This window comes from Jaculus jaculus, chromosome 4 (genome assembly GCF_020740685.1).
Source record: "Jaculus jaculus isolate mJacJac1 chromosome 4, mJacJac1.mat.Y.cur, whole genome shotgun sequence".
Taxonomy (NCBI): Eukaryota; Metazoa; Chordata; class Mammalia; order Rodentia; family Dipodidae; genus Jaculus; species Jaculus jaculus.
Window position 1 is genome coordinate 106,002,922 of NC_059105.1, and position 23,866 is coordinate 106,026,787.

Consider the following 23,866-nt stretch of genomic DNA (forward strand, 5'->3'; position numbering starts at 1 on the left):
ATCATTGCTTCTTGAAACCTGACTGTGTGGCTTTGGCCTTTTGAAGCTGATTTTCAAGAGGACTGTGGAAGGATTTGCAACCTTGGCCTAAGAGATATGTTGTAGTTCTGTAAGTACGGCTTGATGGACTATTCTGGTCATAGTTGAAAGACCTGAAAGCAGTAAGGACTATGGACTTTAAGGCTTGGCTTGTGAGGGTGAGAAAGAGCTTTTCCTGGACTGGGCCAGAAGCAGTTTGTGTGAGAGGCTTGCCGTTATGCCTGTGTCCTGAGAACTTGTGTGGGGTTGCTCTGTGTAGAAATAGTCTGGTGTGAGCAGAGGGCTATGGCACAGAAATGAAATCTTTGGGCTGAAACTTCTGCCTGTTCAGCTACCATTGTATGAGAGATTACCACCTTTAAGATTGGGCCAGATGATCTGCACTGGAGCAATAGGAAGAATGTAGAATCTTTTGAGGGGGCCTGAATGCTAAAGGAATTTCTTGTTCTTCAAAGCCTGCTTTATTACCCCCTGGATTAACAAATTGGCACCCCACCTGGTATTATGGAGTATAAGAAATGCAGGAAAGACAAAGTCATTGAATTTTCAACCTGATCTTGTGTTTTTGTAATGGTCATGGACAGTGTGAAGCAGGTTTGCTGGGTAGCCTGATGGAGCTGTGAGGATGGACCATGGGTTGCAGTGGAGACCCAGTGGAGATGCTGGGACCATGAGATAGCTGCCAAGGAGAGCTGCCTGCCCAATGAAGCTTTCTAGGACTGTGAGTAACCTAGCTGGAAGGGTGGAATTGGAACTCCAGAGACTTGTTGCTACTTAGAATTATCAGACTTGGAGATTTGTCACTGACTAAAATTGTTGGAGTTGGAGCTACAAAGTTTGATGTTTGTCATGTTTAAATCTTGTATTAGTTTAATATTTTCTTTGCTATGCCCAATGCCATCTTTTGCAGTGTATTTACTCTTTTACTCTGTGCCATTAGAGGTTTTTTTTTTTTTTTTAAGGAGGGGGAGGTTGTTTTTGGTATTTAGACTCAGTTAAAAGACTTTGAACTATGGGGATGTTTGAACATCAATGGGAGTGATAAAAACTATGGTGAGTTTTAAAGCTGGGTGAACGTATTGCATTTTACATCATGTCTAGTTACCAGTTTATGGAGACCAGAGGCAGAATGTGGTGGTTTGATTCAGGTGTCCTCCATAAACGTAGGTGTTCTGAATGCTAGGTTCTCAGATGATGGAGATTTGGCAGTTAATGCCTCCTGGAGGCAGTGGATTGTTGAGGATGGGCTTGGGCTTGTTTCTCCTTGCCAGTGCGGGGCACACTCTCTTGTTGCTGTTGTCCAGGAGGTGATGTCCACCCTGTGCTCATGCCATCGTTTCCCCCTGCCATCATGAAGCTTCCCCTCAAGTCTGTAAGCCAAAATAAACCTTTTATCCCCCCCTACAAGCTTCTATTGGTTGGGTGTTTTCTGACAGCAATGTGAACCTGACTGGAACATTTGGCTTTGCATTTGTACAATGTATACAGGAGCTTCTGAGGCTCAGAAGAACTCAGAAGAGAGAAAGTGGGTTGAGAACAGAAACAGCAAAATGGAGCTCAGTGTATGAATACCCTAACCTTAGTTCTAGCTTACTTGATGGAGTGTTGAGAAGTAGATAGAACACCTTATGTTTTAAAACACAACCAATATTGAACATTTTAGTCTTCTAGAACAGAGAAGGCTTTCCCTTGACTGTGGAGGAAACTGGTTTAAAGTGAAACAAAACTGGCTGACTTACTTATATTTTGAAGTAGCACATCTCCTGAGTCCAGAGTGCTCACTATTATACCAAGAACCTCCTGTCTTTTCTTTTTTTTTTTAGAAAGTGTTATTTTTATTCATATATTACAAAAGTAAAGCATTATTCACAATATGAACTACTTACTAGTCACTTCAGCAGTAAACTGCTTGCTGATTCCTAACAATATATGTCTTTTGTAACCATGATGCAAGTTTACACTTTGCATACAAAATGTTCTATACATCAAAGTACATATTAACAAAAACAAATTCTAGAAAGCATATACCCTCAAAGACTAATGAAAAAGTCTTCAGCAGGAAATTTCAAATTTTTATAATATTCTTTTGATAAATATTTTTGCAAAACTTAAAATGAGATTTCTTTTTCTTTTTTTTTTTTTGAGCAATATTCTAACATCTTTCCTAGGACAGAATTTAACTGAGAATATTTAAGTAAAATCAGAAATCTTTTAAAAGTACAATTTCAAAAAAGTTTCTAAGGTAGATTTGCTTCAAAAATGTTAGTGCATTTAGAAACATCTGTCGCTTTTAAGTATCAATAGCTTTGGAATACCGACTGTGCTCTTAAATTATTGGAAATTAGAATTTTTCTTCTAGTTTAAAGTGAAATGTACCTTCAAAACATTCATCTTTAGTTGTTAGGAATAAGAAAAAGTAGTGGTCACTGTCTGGCCCAGAATATACAGATAGTAAGTTGGTTTCAAGGAGAGCTCTTCTGGGATGGGTTTTTTCAGATGTGTATCTTGCTTTGTGGCCCAGCTTGGCATGGAACTGGTGGGGCTCTAGAATGGTCTTCCTGCCTCAGCCCTCCAAGTAGCTGGGGACTGCAGGTATGCACCACCAGTCTGGACTTCTTCCTTTGCATTTCATAGAAATTTTCATTTTCTGTTTGGGGGTATTGCTTTTATTTGAAAAAAAAAAAGATTTTTTTAAAGCTTCCAAATAACTTTCTTTTTTTTTTTTTTTTTTTTTTCTTTCAACTGGTAAGTACTAGAGTCAAGTTGTGCTTTTGGAAACTTGCACTAATCTAACCAGTGAATTAATTAACAAACCCAAACCACTGTAGCAGCTGAAGGTCACAGGATGTGACATGTATGACATGCTCCCTTTGGAGACAGTGACCTTGGTGCTATGCTTAAAGACTGAGTACTCAAGTACTGCATTCCTGTTCATGGCTTAGCATGGGAGGGAGGGCCGAGGACTCATTAGCATGGCACTTGGGATGTTATGAGCAGACACCATCAATATTTCTCTCTTACTATGAGTACAGGTCATTTTGGTTAATAAATGCTTCACAGAGTATTTTCATTGAGAAATCCAGTTAAGAGTAATTTCAATATAGTAACCAAATAAAAGTTTTTGCAAAGTACACAGAACCCAAAAGTAAACAATGATGTTTGGTGATTTGACCAAGCTCTCTTCAGAGTAAGCTAATTATCATACTATGCCAAATAACTTCCTATGTAAAAATGAACTTTTGTAAATTTGTCAAGTCTTACTTTTATAAACAAATTAAATGCCATGTTTAAATGAACTTTATATCTACTTTCACACCTCCGTATTCTGTCCAGCTAATGCAACAATTGTTTCCATATGTAATTGCTTACTGTACATGAGGTCTGTCAAAACTACAAATAAAAATTACAGTTAGAATTCACAGGAAATATTTTAAGTGGCCAACTCTGAAGAGGACACCAGTATCTATCTGTTTGGACTCATGGTCTCATTTTGTGGATGTTTCTTTTTTTAAAAAAATTATTCAATTTTTATTTATTCATTTGAGAGAGACAGAGAGAGAGAGGGAAGAGAGAGAGGGAAAGAGGCAGAAAGAGAAAGAGAGAATGGGCACGCCACGGCCTCCAGCCACTGCAAACGAACTCCAGACGCATGCGCCCCCTTGTGTATCTGGCTAACGTGGGTCCTGGGGAACGAGCCTCCAACAGGGGTCCTCAGGCTTCACAGGCAAGCGCTTAACCACTAAGCCATCTCGCCAGCCCATGGATGTTTCTTTACTACCTCATTTCCCCATGTTTCTATGCCCTCCTGTTCTTGGAAATTAGGGACAGTGATGGGACAGAAGGCAGGGAAAGGAAACTTGGGAGACTGTTTTGAAGCACTGCATCTTAGTAAGATGGAAGAATTCCACTGCCCCTCTTTGGTCATCAAAGGAGTAGAAGCATAAGATCCTCACTGGAGTTGTCAATCTTACCGGACACTAAGAATACCACATTCAAGAATTTCAATGACAAATTCAAACTGACAAAAGGCATCTAGTACTCTAGTGAATTTACTGTGGCTTAAAGAATAAACTGGAAATATAAAAAACAATCTATGAAATACTATTGTGTTTCAAGTAGACACAGAATAAACATGAATTTTAACTATCAGACACAATTTCAACTGAGCATTGACTTGAGTTTTATTTCTTTTCAGGACTTTCACCTGCTTTTATAACTTCAATTTTAACATTTTAAAAATTTCTCTCTGTGAAAAAAATTACACTGAAACAATTTTACTATTTTCAGTCGAAAATATATGAATAAAATACAATTTCAATAAGGAGCAATTTTAAATGTAATTTCTCTACAAACATTGAAATAGGTTGTAATGAATTTTGTAAGACAAAAAGCTTATTCTACTGTTTTGAAATCTGGAAGAAATAACATTTAGTTGTTATGTATATATTGAAATATAACCCTTGACATGTTAATGGACGATAATGTGGGGAGCCAATGAACATCTAGTAAATTATGATTGTACTTCAATTCTCACAGGTCTAAATAAAAGAAAAAAGGGTATTAATGTGTCTAATTATTCTAATACATAAGTGACCCTGACCAGATTTTTATGAGGAACAAAACATCTTTTCCCACTATCAAATTCATATTTTATAAATATAATGTATAAACCTTAAATTAGCTAACATCTTATTAGGAATGGCCTAAAAAAGAAATAAAAACCTACAACCCCTTGCCCCAAAAGGCCAAACCAAGTGAAACAATCCTGTTTTCAGTGTTGGTTATGCTGCCCTCTTGCAAAATGACAGGCAAAATAATACTTATTTTTACATTTGCATCCACATATATTACCCTGAAAAGGTTCTCATAGCCATGGCATCACACATGAATAGTGTAAAGGATATTGCCTGCAAAGTACATGTCACAGTGCTGGCAGTGGTGCAGGAGTTGGGGATCCTGGACTGCCAAGGGTGGGGCTGGAGGGCTTGGCTGGCTGTGTCCTATGCTGGGGGTACTGGTGTGGGCCCTTGGCTCACTGCTTGGCCCTGCCAAAGGACTGTAGTTCCTCTGACCGTGTGATGGCCGAGGTTCAGGGCTGGTGGGGGAGGAGCTCTGAGGACTACTTGCTGACACTGCAGATACCACTGCCTGGGCAGGGGGCTGCTGAATCAGGAAAGACTTTTCATCAGGGCAGGGAACTACATCAGGGGAGGCGGAGTTCTGGTTTTCAGGTGGCAAGCTAGACAACTGTCATGCTAGAGTGGAGAGCTGATTCAATGGGTTGTCAACCATGAGTTCTTGGCAGGCCACCAGTTGCTGTGGTTTTCGCCATGCTTTCACAGGAGTCAGTCTGAATGTTTGGGATCTCATGAGTAAAATCGTTAAGGTAGTCTGGTTTCTGAACCACCATGGAAGGTGGACTTAAGTTGATTAGTGCTCTTCTGCTACACCCCAGATTGCTTGTTTTCTTCTATAAAACCTCCCACATTTTCTTGCTGCTTCAGGAAGACCTAGTACCTTTAATTGGTACCATTATGTTTGTGCCGCCGATGATGAGACAGATTACATTACTTCAATTACTGCAGCAGAAGGAGCATAATTCACATTTGTATGGTTTTTCTCCAGTATGGGACCGCATGTGGGCTTCCAGATAACACTCATAAGCAGATGCAAATGGACATAAGTGACATCTATGCGGCTTCTCTCCTATGTGGATTCTGATATGCTCGATAAGCCGGGCTATTCCTTTGCTGGCATAGTTGCAGTACCGACACTTGAGCTTCCCATCAAAGGTCCTTTCAAACCCTTCCACTAACATTCCTGAGCTTTCATCCAGGGCCACTTCAACAGATGGATGATCAAGTCCATTGGGATCACCTTTGGTTCCAACTCCCGGAAGAGTCTCTGCTTCTTTGTCCCTGAAAGTCCTTTACGAAGTCCAAAGGCTCTGGTTTCTTTTCACCCATGTTTGCATAGTCTTTTCCTATTTAATTTGAAAGTATGTTATGCCTTTGCACCTCAAGTCAGGTCCACCTTTGTCTTACCACTCCAACATGTATGAAATGTCCAGTAGCTGAAATTTACTCTGGAGACCCACCAAGGGACTCCAGAAGGCCACGGAGGTAATTTCAACTAAAATTTGAAAGCCATAGAGAGTCTAAGAAATCTTCATGTCGTCTCCCACTTGTCACTCCTCTTCCGGGTTCGGACCAGCACCTTAAGGGCCTCGTGATTACGGGTGCAGCTGGGAGCCACAGTTAGGGACGGGGCCCTCGGAAGACGCCGGGCCGACAAAGGGCAGTCGACCTAGCCCCCGAACGCAGCCTCCCCAGACCTCACAACTTCCCGGGACCCCAGGCGTGGGCGCTGGAAGCGAATCCGCGGGGTGGGAGGACACAACACGAGGTCTACAGAGTCCGCCTCCCGGGCCGGCGGTCCGCGGGGCTCCGGGCCGCTGGGAGGCGACGCTCGGGGGGAGCCCGGTCCCTGGAACCCCGACGGGGCGCAACCCCGGGGGTGGGGAGGGGACGCGGAGGGGCGGCGGCCGCCTGTCAGAGCTGCGTGCACCCCCGAGCCCCGCAGCTCCGGCCCCTCGGCTCAGGAGCCCAGCTCCCGCCGCCGCCGCACTCGGCCCCCCGGAAGGTGGCTCCTCCTGCCTTTTCTTTCAAATTTCATTCATAAACCCATGTTTATTCTACTATTGATAATGACCATGATATGGAGTCCACCTAGATGTCTATCAGCAGATGAATGGATAAAGTAAATGTGGTACCTATAAACACTACAGTTGTATTTAGCCACAAACTAGAAGGCAAATATCTTTTGCAGGAAGACAGATAAAACTGGAGATCACTGTCAAGTAAAATAAAGCAGACTCAGAAAGATACATATCACATGATGCCCCTCATATATAAACTCTAGATTTAACTATATACTTGCCCAGTTGCAGTAGGTTGCTGGAACTATAAATACTGACTTTTAAATTTGTTTACCCAAGGGTGGGCCCACTGCTGTTAGAGCAGACCCTGACACAAAGAAAATGAACTCTTGGTTTCACTTAATAAGGAGTGAACTTGCTGCTATTGCTGTGGACACTGCTTCGTGTGTTCCTGTCATTGGTGTTTTTAGTGAAGAGTCAAAACAGCAAAATGTGAGAGATTTGAGTGAAGAATCATCAGCATTATTTGAACAAGGAACAAAGGAACTTTGACTAAAAAAATGCTTTATACATTTGTTGAAAGGATGGGTCTTAAGGGCCAGCCTGGTGAACTTTGCTGACCCAGAAACACACACACACACACACACACACACACACACACACTTCATTTTAAGTTCGCCTGTTGCTTTCAACATTTCTGTAGGTAATTCGAAATTTTAAATTTTTTTTGTTTATTTTATTTTATTTACTTATTTGAGAGATACAGGCAGAGACAGAAAGAGTCAGAGAGAGAGAAAGAGAGGGAGAATGAGTGTGCCAGGGCTTCTAGCCACTGCAAACAAACTCCAGAAGCGTGCGCCCCTTGTGCATCTGGCTAACGTGGGTCCTGGGGAATCGAGCCTCGAACCGGGGTCCTTAGGCTTCACAGGCAAGTGCTTAACCGCTAAGCCATCTCTCCAGCCCTAATTCGAAATTTTAATGTCCATTGCTTTCAACGGTAGTCAACATACCTCCCCCTGACACACACACATTGTTCAGGGCCAAAAGTACAGCCAGGTAGAGCAAAGAGTATGGCTTAAGTTTGCAGCAGCATCTCTTAACATTTTGTCAATATTGGTCATCTGTGCTGTTCAGGACAAAGGCAATCTAAGACATAGTCAATCTGGCTACATTGCTCTAAGCAGGCTGATTACCTGGTTGCAAGATGAACTTCAGGGTAAGTTTCAAGAAAGGAACTTAGCAGGAAAAGCATTTCACAAAAATATTCTCAGAAAACTATTTGCAAAGTTCTTAAGAAGTATTTCCAACACACACACACACACACACACACACACACACTCACACACACACAGGTTATACTCTTAGCCTCTTGCCCCTGCTCCTGTTCCCCTGGTGAGGTTACAGTAGTCACTGTGCTATCATGAAAGCCTCAGCCAGTCCCTGTGGGGTAGGAGGAAAACATCCCACAGTTATTTTTCATAGTTCACTCCTATATTTTGTTCCCACAGGTATTTATTAATCCATTCAAGGTGACAATCAAGATAGAAACAACTCTTGCTCTAAAAGGAATAAAATATTGTTTATTCTGAGACAAATATGAGTGACCAAGGCCCAGGGACATGAAATGAGGTTGCCCCAAAGGATATGTTCCATTGTGGAAAGAGTTTTACATGAATTTTTTATGGTTACAAATGTAAGTCATAAAACTAATGTATTTATCAAATGCATTCATGGCCCATCAGCAGGTTACTGTAAAATGGGGAAATCTGCTATGGATTTCATATAATGTTATGTTATCTTTGGAGATGGTGGGAGCTAGTAGTCTGCTAACAATTGAGATATTTCAAGTTTTATATGAGAATCTAAAGGATGTTAGATCAGATAGATACAAATAGGTGATAAGTTGCTACTAAAGGGACTAAAAATAGCCTGATAACTTTGACTCTGTAGCATTCACAATATTCATAATCATGATGTTCTCACCACTCAGCCTATCTGTGGAATCTTTAACATAGGTACGTCTTTTTAAAGAGCTGTTCAGTAGGGCCTCCCTCCATTGACCAAGCATGGTTACTTTTCTTAAATGATAAAAACAATGATGAACTTCATGATTTTATTGAAACTACAAATTAAGATGATTCTATGGCCTCTAATTAATCATGTTTTTACTATTACTGCTTGCTTACCCAGACCTATTTGGTGCAAGTCATCTTCATGTTTGAAATACTTTGTGTTTTTTCTTGGTGCAGTACAACTCTTTGAGAACTCACTGATGGTAGTGGGCAATCAGATTCTGACTGTGGCACTCCTGGGTCTCCATCACACCATCTCCACTGTAAACAATGAATGATGAGGGCAGGATCTATGCAATGCTTCCTAGTATTGGAGAAGTGACTGGGGTGTACCCGTGTGGACCTCAGAGGGGTCCAAAGAGGGAAAGAAGAGCTTTGGCAACTTTATTATCCTGACTACTTGAGCAGAATAATGAGTAAAAGAACAGGAAGATGAAGAAGAAGTAGCCTCTTCAAGGTTAAACCTCTGGGGACTGAAGCCAGATAAGGATATTGCAATGCTGTTCTACTACTGTTATCTCCAGAGCCAAACTCAGATTTTGACACGTAGGAGGCACGGAATCATTCTTTGTTATAGTTTTAAATGAATAGCCCTTTCCTCTGAAAGGTCAACAAGGACCTGTGAAGAAAGATTTACTTACTTTACAATTTTACCTCAATGGCTCCCACTTACTCTTTCCCAACTTCTTCCATTACCAGCATGAACGAGCTTATTCTTTTATGCTATACCTAGTCAGACAACATGGCTTCTGGTTATTATCTCTGGAGACACTCCAAAAGAGGCAGGCAGGAAACTCTGACTCCCTTGTAGAAGGCACACTTCCTCAGGGAAGGCATGAAACCTATGTACTCCCAAGCTTCCATACAAGGTATTCCAGTGTAGTGGTGTCTCAAGACACTATCACGCATAGTTAACCCTGTTGTTATGTGAGGAATTAGTGAAACCCTGGCTGTCTTGCTTACATTTCTTGCTTTCTTTCCATTTACTTTTCTGTGTTTCTCGTTTTTCTGTGCTTACCTCACCCCTTTTCAATTTCATTTTTTGTGTGTATTCTATTTTCCTTCCCTTTTATAGGTAAGCTTTGCTTCACAGTCCATAAACATCCATGTAGAGCTCAGCCACCCAGGAGAATGATCAGCATTGTGTTTAATAGAGCATGTTGCTGAGGTCCTATTCCCATAAATTCATGGGATTTTAAAATTTTTATCTTCAACCTGAGATCACTCCCAGTCTAGATGCATTTATTTACCATCTGGTTCTCACCACTAGAACTAGAAACTTCATGAGAGAGAACACATCCTTAAGACTGGGCTTCATATGGGTCACCAGTGAGAACATGCTTGTGGGATAAAAACGGACACTGTTGTGAATATGGGTGTGTACGTCAGTAGATCTGGGGAGTTTGACAACCTGATATAAACAGATGGGGTCCATCTGCAGTTGTGCCAGCTGAAGAAGGTGACTACTCCACAGCTTTGCAAAGATACCACCAAGCTCCCTGAAAGAGAAAGCCTCACATGTCTCCGTTCTCACGCCTGCACCTGCTTGGAAGTCTCCAAAGCTTTCCTCTGTGCTGTATAGGGTGGACTGTGACAGTTTATCCTTCTGATGAATTCTTAATGCAAATGGCATGCCATCCTGAAGGGCAAGGCATCAGTACCCACTGAGAAGGCCAGTGAGCAGTGTGTGAGGTGCTGATGTCAAATGCCACTAATGCAAATGAAAATTAACATTTTTCATCAAGGTTTGGTAGTATGCCACCAGGCAAACCCATCACTGTGCCAACTGTTAGTCAGTAAAATCTTCTAAAATCCCATAGTTTTTCATGTTTGCTTTTAAGCCTTTTGAGAGTATTAAGTTAATTTCAATTAGTAGAACTAATGTATGCAGAAGTGTTGAACTTTTTAATTTAATGGAAAACACCCTGCTGGGTGAAAGCTATCATTTCTAACAAGATCTCATTTCTTTATGCTAGCTATTGGCTACATGTCTCAAAAGGCTAATCATAGATTTATTATAACCCAAAACATTTACATTGGCTTTTTTTTTTTTTTTTGCATTTTCTGTACATTTAAAAGCTTGGCTTTTTTTTTTTTCTTTCCCAAATGAGCCTCTTTAGGGTCTAATTTATAAATCTGAATTTTACCTTTCCCTGTTGGAGCAACAAAAGAGATACACCATGTATATTTTCTACTATGTGCATAATTTCTCTGCAAGTAAAATATAACCAAGGAGCAATGAAACAGTCACTCTTTCCTGAAGAGTTATATATCCTAACACTCCAATTTATTGCCATTGAGATCTGTTTTATTATAGTACCTGAGGGCAGAACACCAAGGGAAGCTTCCTGTAATGGGATGCAGGTAGAAATCTCCATCCCTGTGACTTTAGATACATAGTTATTATTATTGATGAAGAAACAAACTGGTCATGTAATGAGATTTTTGGTAATCAGGAAAAGTCTTTAAATTCTAAACCCTTAATTTTTATCTTTTTTTTTTTTTCGAGGTAGGGTCTCACTCTAGCCCAGGCTGACCTGGAATTCACTATGGAGCCTCAGGGTAGCCTCGAACTCACGGCAAACCTCCTACCTCTGCTTCCCAAGTGCTGGGATTAAAGGCATGTGCCACCACGCCCAGCTTTATCTGCTTTTTTAAACAAAGAATTGGAACAAAACAGACTGAGAAGGATAATTACGAAACTATTACAGGTATTCAGAGAAATAGCATGGAAAAGAGAAGGAAAGTGCAGAGAGCCGCTGCCGTGTGGAAGGCTGGAGGGGTAAAGAGCCCACGTAGGGACCCCCTCATGTTGGCCCAGCAGGCCCGAGGTGGGGCTTACTTGAATAGGGTCCTGGAAGTTCAGGAGAGGTGAAAGCCGAAAAGAGACCTTGCTCACCTGGTAAGGGTATATTTATAATCTTATTGTGATGGAGTTTACCTTCAAGCTCAGGGGACCCTGAACCAGAGAGCTGACTGGTCTGAGCTAGGGGGTTAGGGGATGAGAGAGCTGATTGGCTGGCTGGATCGGCTGCTTAACTCTGGCTCTGCTGAAGCAGGCAGGTTCAGTGTTCCTTCTTTGGGTGCTCTCCTGATTGGCTACCTAAGGCCTCTCAGACCCAGAAAATGACAAGGAACATTTTGATTGACAGGTGCCCACATGTTAAATGTTAGACAGTTTTAGGTTTTAGTCATAGCTAAACTGCACAGAGCTGGTGACTGAGTATGTCAAATAATCCTGTGGTTAATAACAGTTGGAAGAAAACCCTTAAATATGGGATTCAGCACATTTACAATGAATAACTATAATTAGTGAATACCTTGGAGATCAAACACAGGGTAAAATTTGGGCTGGAGAGATGGTTGAGCGGTTAAGCACTTGCCTGTGAAGCCTAAGGACCACAGTTCGAGGCTCGACTCCCCAGGACCAACGTTAGCCAGATGCACAAGGGGGCACACGGAATTCGTTTGCAGTGGCTGGAGGCCCTGGTGAGCCAACTCTCTCTCCCTCTCTCTATCTGCCTCTTTCTCTCACTGTCTGTCACTCTCAAATAAATAAAAATAACAACAACAACAACAACAAAAAACCAGGATAAAATTAGCTAGAACTCCAAACAGGAGTAATTACTTATCCTTACTCTTCATGGTGTGAAGGCCACAGTAAGTGTGCTTATGAGGAAGCCAAAGGGTAGCAAATAGTGCAACGGTGCAGTTCAAAGGAAGGCTGGGAAAATGAAGTGGGGAAGTTCCAGTAGTAGCAGCAGCATTCACTTACAGGAAGAGGGGAAAGGGTGACTGGTAGGCCAGCAGCAGAATCCTCCGAGGAAATCTCATTCTCTCTCACCTTTTGTCTCTGGGGAATCCAACCAACCCTGGTGTGTCTTTAGAAATGTCAGGCCTAGTCCATTCATGCGTGAATGAGAGAGAGGATGAGCAGGTCAGGGCCTCCAGCCACTGATAGGAACTCCAGATGCATGTGCAACTTTGTGTATCCAGCTTTATGTGGGTACTGAGGAATCAAATCAAGGCAGTCAGGCTTTGCAAGTGAGCTCCTTTAGCTGCTGAGGCATCTCTCCAGCCCCCCAGGAGCCACTTTTAATAGCAAAAGAATGAATGTGTCTCATTGGAATTCTAGCAGAGCAGTGGGTGGCTTGTATGCATGATTGCTCACTTTGCATTTAACCTGTTGATGTTTTTAGACTATTTATTGGTTTTGATTTTGTTGTTTTCCTTTCCTGTACATCTCCTTTCCTAATTTCATCTCCTTTTAGTTTTATTTGAAGGTCATTTCTATTTGAATTTTTTATTTGCTACATGTATTCTTTTGCACCATATTTTTATGATTGATCAAAACATTCCAATATGCAATATAACTTTCCACTTCAACTTACTGCTTCAAGTATATTATGAAGCTAGCATAGCCACAGAGATCCTTTATCTTTCCTCTGTTGTCATACTTGCATGTATTCTCACCTACTGAAAATCATCTCAGGCTAAGGTGTAATTTTCATTATCACCTCTTGCCCTGTTTACCAAGACATTTTCCATTTCTTCTGCTTTCACCTCCCTGTAAAGTATCAGAAAGGTTTTCTCTATCACTGTTTCATCTGAAGAACTTCCCTTTACATTTCTTTCAGTGCATGTGGTCATCAACAAATTGTCTTTATTTCCTCTCACTGAGAGTGTCTTTATTTTGCATACATTCATGAAGAACATCTTCAGAGCACATGGGATTCTGGGTTTACTGGGTTTATTTTCTTATAGAATATACTAAAAATTTTGTTTCACTGTTTTCTAGCCACTCTCGTGTCTTAGGAACCTACATTTGTTCATTTTATAATCCTCAAGATGGGATGTGTTATTTATCAAGCTGCTTTTAAGACTTTTGATTTTCTTCCCCCTCAGGAGGTTTGGTTATGATGTTTTGAGGCATAGACTTAAATTTTATTTTGTTCTGTTTGAGGTTTACTGTGCTTCATGGACATGCAAATTTTATGTCTTTTGGCAAATGGAAAATTTCAGATATCATTTGATATTTCAGATACATTATTCTGCAAAAAAAATTCTATGTTAGCATCATTTCCTTCACCACAGTGTTAGAGCTGTGGGTGTATGTGTGCGTGTGTGCACGTGCATGCATGCCAGAGGACAACCTTGAGTGTCATTCTCAGATGCCATCCACCTTTATTTATTTATTTATTTATTTTTGAGACAAACCCTCTTATTGGTTTGAAGCTCACCTAACAATGCTATATGCTAGACTGGCCAGTGAGGCCCAGAAATCCACCTATCTCTGCCTGCCCAGCACTGTTATTACAAGTGTGTGCCATGTATTTGGCTTTTAATTTTTTTTCTTAAATTTTGTTTTTCGAGGTAGGTTCTTACTGTAGCCCAGGCTGACCTGGAACTCACTGTGAACCTCCCAACTGCTTCTAGAGTGCTGGAATTAAAGGAATACACCATGGTGCCTGGCTTTAAGCTTGGCTTAAAAAACAAACAAACAAACAAATAGGGCTGGAGAGATGACTTAGCAGTCAAGACGCTTGCCTGAAAAGCCAAATGACCCAGGTCCGACTCCCCAGGACCAACGTAAGCCAGATGCACAAGGGGGTGCATGCATCTGGAGTTTGTTTGTGGTGGCTGGAGGACCTGACATGCCCATTCTCTCTCTCTCTCTACCTGCTTATTTCTGTATCTCTCTCTCTCTCAAATAAATAAAAATAAGATATTAAAAAACAAACAAACTATGCTTATCAAACTGCCCAGGAAGTACTTCTCTTACTATTCATACCCTTATATTAATGCTACTCTCACTTTTTGTAGAGAATCTTCTCTTCAGATGGCAGTGACCTTGGGATGACTCAGAAGGTATCATGGTGCTAAAAAGAAGTGACTGGTGTAGACTTCCGGTTAAGATGGTGGTTGTAGGTACCATGCCAAAGCAGCCTAGGGGGGAAAAAGACCAAAAACTTCAGCAAAATATACACTTTTACTAAAAAGTGAGGTGTATAGGAAATTGAAGTGGCAGCAGAGAAGTAGAAGAGATCCAGAGCATCCAGAGCCCACACAGGCTGGCATAAGTGGCCCCGGCAGCTCCGCCAACCGTGGCGGCGGCGGCGGCAGCGGTGGAGGTGGTGGTGCACCAGAAAGCTGCCAGACTCAGCTGGAGCCACAGGAAAAACCACTCACACCTGAGCTCTCCGCAACTCAAGAAACGTGAAGGGAGAGTGGCAGTGAGCAACAGAGGAGCAGATCACAAGGTAGAAGAACACATGGAACAGCGAGAGAACTAGAGGAGCTGCGGCTCCCTCCCCTCCCCCACCACCTGAGCCCAGCTCCAGCAAACAGATCAGTGGTCATGGGACCTGGCTACGCCAACTTGAGCCGACAGCGGGACCCAAGCAGGAGCAGAGTCTGGCAGCAACATAGGTAACTTGATTTTTCTCTCTGACTGCTTTCAATATTTTTTCTTTGGTTTGTGTTTGGTCGTTTGATTATAATACGGCTAAGGAGAGGTTCTTTCCAGGTTTTGTCTGGATGGGGTTCTAAAGGCTTCCTGTATCTGCACTGGCACCTCTTTCCCAATTTGGGGGAAGTTTTCTTCTATGATTTTGTTGAAGATGCCTGCTAGGCCTTTGAAGTGAAAGTCTTCTCCTTCTACTATTGAGAGACCAAAAAGAAATAACGCATAACTAATTAAACAATGGCACTGCCAGTTTAGGGCAAATCATTGTAAACAAAAGGAGGAGCCCAGGCTCAGCTCAGATAAGGAACTAGCTGACTAACACGCTGACCTTTGCTTCTGGAACTCATGCTTGCTTGCTCAAGAGGACATTCCAGAAATACTTAACTGTGGGAGCCTGCAGTCTCTTGCAATAGATAGGTTCTGCAAGCAGTCTGATGACCAAAGATAAGCAACTAGAAATGTTCCTGTACGTGCCTTCTTGGAACCAATCATTTTAAAAGATGCAATGTGATGTAACCTCTTTGCCCCCTTCCCTCTCTTTTTCCTTTATAAACCCCTACTTTTAGAAGATTGGGGCTCTCTCCCACTCCCGCTGTGTCGGTCTGTGTGGATAGAGACCCTTCTTAAGCTTGACATTAAAAGAAACCTATTGCTTTTACATTTGAGTGTCTCGGCTTCTGTGGTGGCCCTCTATGTGGCTTCTGGGTGACTGGGGGTCTTGGCTCCTGGTCAGGGGTCTTGGTACAACACTATGCCCTGAATTCTTATGTTTGATCTTTTCATAGTGTCCTGAATATCTTGAAATCCCCACTCATACTTTTCTATTAGTTTGTCTTTCTCTTTGTTGGACTGTATTAGATCTGCCACCTGGTCTTCTAGCTTAGATATTCTGTCCTCTCCCTCATCCATTCTACTGGTGAGATTTTCTACAGAGTTTTTTATTTCATTAACTGTGCTCTTCATTGCTAGTAATTCTGACTGGTGTTTCTTTATTATTTCTATATCCTTATTTATGTCTAGTATTGACCTCTTTCTTTTGTTAAATTGGTGTCCTGTGTTTTCTTTGATTCCTTTGATATCCTCTTTCATTCCTTTGATTTCTTCTTTGACTTCTTTGAACATATTTATAATCATTCTTTTGAAATCTTTCTCAGGCATTTCCTCTAACTCGTTCTCATGGGAGGTCTTTTCTGATGCATTAATACTATTTGATGGATTTATATTGTCTTGATTCTTGGTGTTTCTTGTGTTATATATTTTTTCATTCTGGATTATTTAATGATTGTATTTTCTAGTTAGCTGGGTATTATTAGATGTATCAGGCAATCTGGTATTATATATCTTCAGCATAGGAGCTTAAGGTGTTAGGTGTGGCTCTCAAGACCCTCAGAGTATTTACAATAGTGACCTAGGTGTTGGGTTTGCCTGCTATGAGAGTATTCAAGTAGGCTGAGTGGAACAAAATACAGGCAGATTCTAAAATTTAACTAAACAATGTACACTTTAAAGGAAATACAGAGTATTTATCCAATAGTAGGTATTATGACAACCAGATCCTCTAACTGTCCCTTAAGGTGTGTGGTGCCCCACCCACACCCTTAATCCTGACAACAAGGAGGTTAATATTTCTGATCTGCTGAGGGTTCCAAGTCAGTTTGTGACCAGGTGAGACCCTTCCCTGGTGTAATCCCAGTTACCTCTGCTCCTGCTTGGGTTCCACCGTCAATTCATGTTGACGCGGCCAGGTCCCTGGACTGCTGCTCTGTTCGCTGGAGCTGGGCAGTGGTAGTGGGGGAGGGGAGGCTGCCAATGATGCTGTAGTTCTCTTGCTGTTCCACATGTTCTTGTAGCTTGTGATCTGCTCCTCTGTTGTTCACTGCCGCTCTCCCTTCAGATTTCTTGAGTTTGCGGACAGCTCCAATGTGAGTGGAAAATCCCCTCACCTGGTTTTTCCTGAGGCTCAAACCGAGCCTGGCAGCTTTCTGGTGCGCCACAGCCACCTCTGTGCTCAGTGGACCTGCTGGAGCTGCTTATGCTGGCCTGTGCGGGCTCTGGATGCTCTGGATCTCTCCTACTTCTCCGCTGCTGTTTCAATTTTCTATACACCTCACTTTTTAGTAAAAGTGTGTATTTTGCTGAAGTTTTTTTTTTTTTTTTTTTTTTTTTTTGGCTTTTTCCCCCCTTGGCTGCTTGGTTTGGTACCTATGCCACCATCTTAACTGGAAGTATCTCTCTCTTTTTTTTCCGAGGCAGGGTCTCACTCTAGCTCAGGCTGACCTAGAATTCACTATGTATCTCAGGGTGGCCTCAAACTCTCAGAGATCCTGCTATCTCTGCCTCTCTAGTGCTGGGATTAAAGGCATCCTGCCTTATCTTTTTTTTTTTTTAATTTTTCCTCAATTTTTATTAACATTTTCTATGATTATAAAAAAATCCCATGCTAATATCCTCCCTTACCCCCCCTTTCCCCTCTGAAATTCCATTTTCCATCATATTCCCTCCCCATCTCAGTCAGTCTCTCTTTTATTTTGATGTCATGATCTTTTCCTCCTCTTACGATGGTCTTGTGTAGGTAGTGTCAGGCACTGTGAGGTCATGGATATCCAGGCCATTTTGTGTCTGGAGGAGCATGTTGTAAGGAGTGCTACCCTTCCTTTGGCTCTTACATTCTTTTTGCCACCTCTTCTACATTAGACCCTGAGCCTTGGAAGGTGTGATCGAGATGTTACTCAGTACTCCAGTCACTTCTTTCGGCACTTTGATACCTTCTGATCCATCACAAGGTCACTGCCATCTGGAAAGAGAAGACTCTCTACCCAAAGTGAGAGTAGCATTAATATAAGGGTATGAATATTAAGAGAAGTGCTTACTGGGCAGTTTGATAAGCATAGTACATACATTTTTCCAGACACCAGCCAATGTTACTCCCCTAGGGCTCATGACTACCCCTGTTTTAAGTTTTCAGTATCAGGGATGTAGTCCCTCCCATGGAGTGGGCCTCCAGTCCACTTGAAGGGCAGTTTGTTTCCACCATGACAGATGTGCCAGTATTGCACCCATTGGCTCATTTGGCCTGGCTGGCCAATTATAAGGCTTTCAGTGTCCACTGTTGAGTATCTTCACTGGTGGTATCTCTTTCTCCCATTGAACTACATGTAGAATGGCTTCTTCCAGCTTTCTGTCAGCTGGCCTACATGGAGGAGGTTATCAGCTCAGTTCCAGCAGGATTTCTCAGTGGCTTTGCAGCCCAAGCATGTGGAGTCTTCAACAATAGGGTCTTACCATTTACTCCTGTTGGGAAACCAAGGGCCTTGGCAATGGCCTATAATGTTTTGGGGTCATCTGGGACCTCCCTGGCCAACAACTCACTGGAGGTGTCCCATCCCTCTGCCTTATCTTTTTGACTCTCCTTCCACTTATGCATTTTAATCTGTTGTATGACTTCCTTCATCATCTACCAATCACTAAGCTTGCTGTATGTCCCAAGCCTTGTTCTGTGTCTGTGGCCCCATACAACTAAGATATGATTTCAATCATGAATCTGCCTATGTACTTGAATCTGAAAATATTACCTTTATCCTGGCCATGTGTTTTATTTTTTTTTCTCCCCAGTTTGCAAAAGGGTCATCTGTCTTTAGCATGGCTCTCAGATTGGTTGCACATTAGAACCAACAAAATGGAGCCAAGGAGGACAGCAGGAGGGCAGACACCAGGAGGGTGGACAGCAGGAGGGAGACAGAGACATAAGGAAGTGGATCATCTATATTCCTCAAGGAACCATCCAGCCATTATCCCTTTCTTGCCTAATAGTGCCCCAGGTCTCAGTTTTCTACCCCCCTCTCTTTCCCCTTTATCTCTCAGGTCAGGTCACTGTTGTGGTCTCACACCCTAGCTATTTTCCCTTCTCCCAACTGAAGAACTCTATAAAGCCCACTATCTGTAATCCCAAGTTGATAGCTCTGCTCTTGAGAGTCAGTCCTGGCAGCTCATGTTTTTTCTGAAGAAAAACTTCGATTTTTTCCTTAGAGTGGTCTTCGTGGTCTTGGTTACTCCTGGACTTTACATCTGGTGCCCTGACTTGGATAGAAAGGCTTCTGGTTGCCCTATCGGGTGGTCAGACATCCTTTTCCCCTGACCAGACCACCAAGCTTCTGACATCTCAGACCATCTCTGTCTGATACAGGCTCTCACACCCACCACCATTTGGCTTCATTGTTCTTCCCTTCTCCTTGCTTCTCGGTAAGTATCCCTTTCAGACTGGCCTGCACTCAAGGTTCATCCATCCTTGTGAAAGCTATGCAGCCATGCCAGGCTTCACCCCTTGGCTGTTAGGCCCTGACCTCAGGTCTCCACAGATAATGAGAAAGACACACTCTTGACACTGTGGGTCTCACTTTCTGGTCTACCATACTTGTAGGGGTGTCTTTTGATTCAGTTGCACCATCTTGGGACACCCCCACTCCTTCCCTCCTCTCCCTCTCCTTCCTGGGCTCTCATCTTCCACAGCCAGCCATTTTCATCTTCCACATCCAGTGGCTTTGACCATCGGGAGCACAGTTGCCTACCTTGCCCACTAACAGGCTAAAAAGCTGACATTTGCTACCTGTATGGCCTCTGCCTATGTGGGAGGTGCAGGACTCATTCATTCTGACAGGCCAGGGGGTCATACTAGTGTTCTGTGTAAACCCAGCTTAAGCTCTGGTTTATTTTTCTCTCACCCTTGTTTTGCTCTTTCCCTGTCTCCTTAACTTAAAGCCTCTACAACACTTGTCTTTCTGTGCAACTTTGCTTGGCCACATCCATAAGCTGAACAATGGGTCCAAATGGCCTGAGAATGGTACTTTTGATTTCCAAATTCTCACTGATTTAAAACAAACTTCTGCCAACATTCAAGCAATGAATGGTCTGAAATATCCTACTTTTCACTCTGTGTGCATGACCTCTCTGCTCTGCCTGCTTTTCTCACTAGGTCCTTCTAGCCACCTTGCCAATAGCTCTTCTAGTTCCCTCAGCCTCTCCTGACACCCTGCCTTATGACAAGGTTTGATTTTAGTCTCCGGAGTTTTACATAAAAGAGAAACTTAAATTGGAAATACATAACTTCAGAATAATTGAATGGATGAATGAAAAGGAAATAGATATCTAGAGTCTATATGAAAAGTATGCTTGAAATGAATGTGTGTGCATAAGAATGTACGTGGCTCACGGCCTTAAGGCTGCAGAATGATTTGTGTTCTGGGCAGTGCCATTTCATTGTGGGATGTTTTCCACCAAACCCACATGGCATAATCAATTTTTACTATTGAGTGTCCCCCAGAAGGAACACTAAAAGTAATTAAGATCATAGAAAAAAAAATGCAAGATTCTCCTACTCTTATTTTTTTACCTTTCAAAAAGCATTTTTAATGAGCATTCTATGTCCCAACATTGAAAAATTCCTTCCCAGTTCCTTTAATCAATTTATCTCATCCCATTATTAACCACCTTTCTTATAAGGCTATTATGAAAAACTACACCAAATTAATCCTACTACTCACTAACAAGTGAGTAGTCTAAAGACAATTTTATGTCATTAATACCAATAAGACACTAAGTTAAGGCAAATATTGTTGCTATCTTGGGGCAGGCTGGCCTAGAAGTCAGGTCAGTTGCCCCCTCCTTTTAAGTACATTACAATTTATTTTTTGTACCTGACAAATTATAAGTTACCACTTTAGAGAGAATTTTGTTGTTTTTAACAATCCTCTATGAAAGCTGAAGTTGACCTAGAATATAAATTCAGTAATTGACACTTGTTTTTTTTACTTAAAACCTCAGTTCTTTACAGGTTGTAGTTAAAAGTGACTTTTTTTCTTTCTTGCCACTTTTTGGTGTGTTGTTGTGGCTGGGAGGGGCTTGTATCACCTTAGATCAGCCCTGCCCTACTCCCGGCACTCACCAGGGTCCGGTCTAGTACACGCGGAGGTAATGGCCAAGAAGAGTGCCGGGAGGCCAAGGATTCTGACTACCTGAAGGGGAAATGGGGGGGGACAGGACTGCCAGGAGGCCTCTGAAGAAGGTGGCCCAGTGGGAGGTCACTGAAGAAGGAGTGGGCCTGCTCGGGGGCCACTGGGAGAGGAGGCAGAGACATGGCACCTGCATGGGCAGAGGGGACATTTTCTGTCTGCCACCTGACTCTGACCCAAGCCACTTTGGAGTGCTTGCAAATCTGGCTTGTAGTTTTGCTGCTTAAAGGGAGTGAGGGGAAATTTCCTTCCTGAGCTTTTTATTTCCTAACCAGATAAGCTATGTGGGTCCACATGGATGCCCAGAAATCCAGAAATGGCCTGGAGGACTTCTTCCCAAAAGGAGCCTCCCTCCCTCTGGGAGAGCTAATTCCCTTAACTTTCAGAAGAGCTCTTTTTCTGTGAATCTGAGATTATATATATATATATATATATATATATATATATATATATATATATATATATATATATATATGTTTGTAGGAGGCAATGTTACCCATGACAGAGAATGATTAGAAAAGCCAAGGCCAGAGAGCAACATTCCCAAGGGCTGATTAGCACATGGGGGATTCCCTATAGCTCCGGGCGTGAGACTGTCCACAAGTTTAAGAGGCCGGCGACCTGCCCTACAGGCTTTTAAGAGGTCATTGTGTTACTGGTCTTTTTGTGTCAGAGAGAAATAGAGGGTTTTTGCCAACACCCAACGGGCTGTCAGGGTCCAGGCAGAGGACAGCTGGCCTTCAGTCAATACCAAAGAGTGGCCTTGGCCAAGAGACATCAGTTGCCAGTTTGTTGTGTCTGGTCCCACGCAATGGCGTGAACTGAAAATAAAGGAGGAGAAAGAGAAACCTGCCAGCCCTCAAAACATGGAGGCAAGGCCGCATGGGCCGATGTCTCCCAGTCCCTCTGGGAGAGCACTCACCCACCCTGTCCATCTCATAAGGTCCCTGTTTGGGCACCAGCTGTGGGTTTTTGGATTTTTGTTCAGGGGGGCCGCGGTTCACACTGAAGGCATCCAGGCAACTGGGGGAGGGTGAGAATGTGGAGAGAGAAGGACACTCCTGGAGGAAAGTGGAGCAGCTCCCTCCTTACCTGCTGCTGTGTTGAAATCCCAGTCTGCTCTAGTCAAAGGGAAGAACATATCAGTGATAGCCTGGTTATTGGTGGGATTCCCATCAGTGCCCGGAATGAATTTCCAGGCTTCAGTCTGGCTTCTCTCTTTCCTCTGTAGTAAAGGGAATCTGTAGCAATTGTTGACAATCATCCAAGTTGATTACCATCTTGGTCTGGGGGCCCCATAACCCAAAGAGGGAATACTGGGACTCTGAGGGGCCCTAATTTTAACGTCCTGAAAGTGGTCCATCAGTAAAGAAAGCGGGGTAGTCTGCATCTGTCCCATCTGTCCAAGCACACAAATTCCAACAAAGAAAATGAAGGAGACAATAAAAAGCACACAAATAGTAATTCCAACAAAGGAAAGGAAAAAAAAGACATCAAAAAAAATTCAGCTGGCCAGTGACTACAAACTGAGACAACAGCCTTTCCCATTGTCTCTACAGATAGGGGAATGAAATCCCCTCCAAGCGGGCCTGGGATACCCAGGACCCACTGTCCAGGCAGAGCGGACAGCTACTACAAAACCAAATGAGACCACGGCATCTCGCCGTTCTGTGGTAGCGACCCATGTTGTCTCTACAGATGGGGGGATGAAATCCCCTCTGGGCAGGCCTGAGGCACCCAGGACCTGCCTGGGGCACATCTGCCCCAACCAAAAATTTCTAATGAATGAAAGAACGAAGGACAGGTTTTAAGGAAAGACAAAACATAGAAGCACAACACAGAAGCACACTTATCAGCCGGCAACCTGAGGTCCACGTGTTGGTGGTCCTCAGCAGTCATTGAGGAGATCCAGGACGAGCCCCCAAATGTTATGCCCAGTTCCTGGCACCCCCAGTGACCACCAAGGAAAACCAAACACATATGAAAGGACAAGGAGCTTTAAATCGGGCTTAAGTTCAGTCTCAGTCTCCTGACTTCACCAATGCAGTGGTTCTGTACAAGAGCCTCTCCTACTCTTAAAGAGTTGTCAAATGGCAGGATATAAAAGCTGCCTTATAGCCCTGAGGGAAGACCAAAACTCTCCCCAGAATTTAGGGGGAAGAAAAGGCTCTTTCTTAGCTTCCCTGCCTTGCAGAGCCAGGGAATCTCAGGATCATGGCCCCAGCATAATGATAGGAAAATGCTAAGTTGCTATAAATAGATGGGGACTTCTTATAAGAAATTTGTAACTGTTTTATGTTTACTTTATCTATGCTTCTATGAAACTACTAACAGACAATAGCCTGAAGAGTTATATTTAAATTTAGAAGTACTCGATACTAAATTTGTAAAAAAATTTTGTAAAATTTCTAATAAAGTTTAAATCTGCTTTCATATTTTTAAAAATGTGTTTCAGGAAAGCTATAAGAAACAAAGTTACAAAATCTATATGTTTATTCCAAGTAAATAGTATAAGTCAAATCTGTTCTACTTTTTCAAAAAAGTTATTTCACCTGGACGTGGTAGTGCACGCCTTTATTCACAGCACTCTGGAGGCAGAGGTAGGAGGATTGCCATGAGTTTGAAG

The 23,866-nt window shown here is 42.5% G+C and overlaps 1 pseudogene; it reads right to left on the reverse strand.

Annotated features, from left to right (window-relative positions):
* Positions 1-4,810: 4,810 nt before the first annotated feature.
* Positions 4,811-5,872, reverse strand: LOC101602364 (annotated as a pseudogene).
* Positions 5,873-23,866: the final 17,994 nt, after the last annotated feature.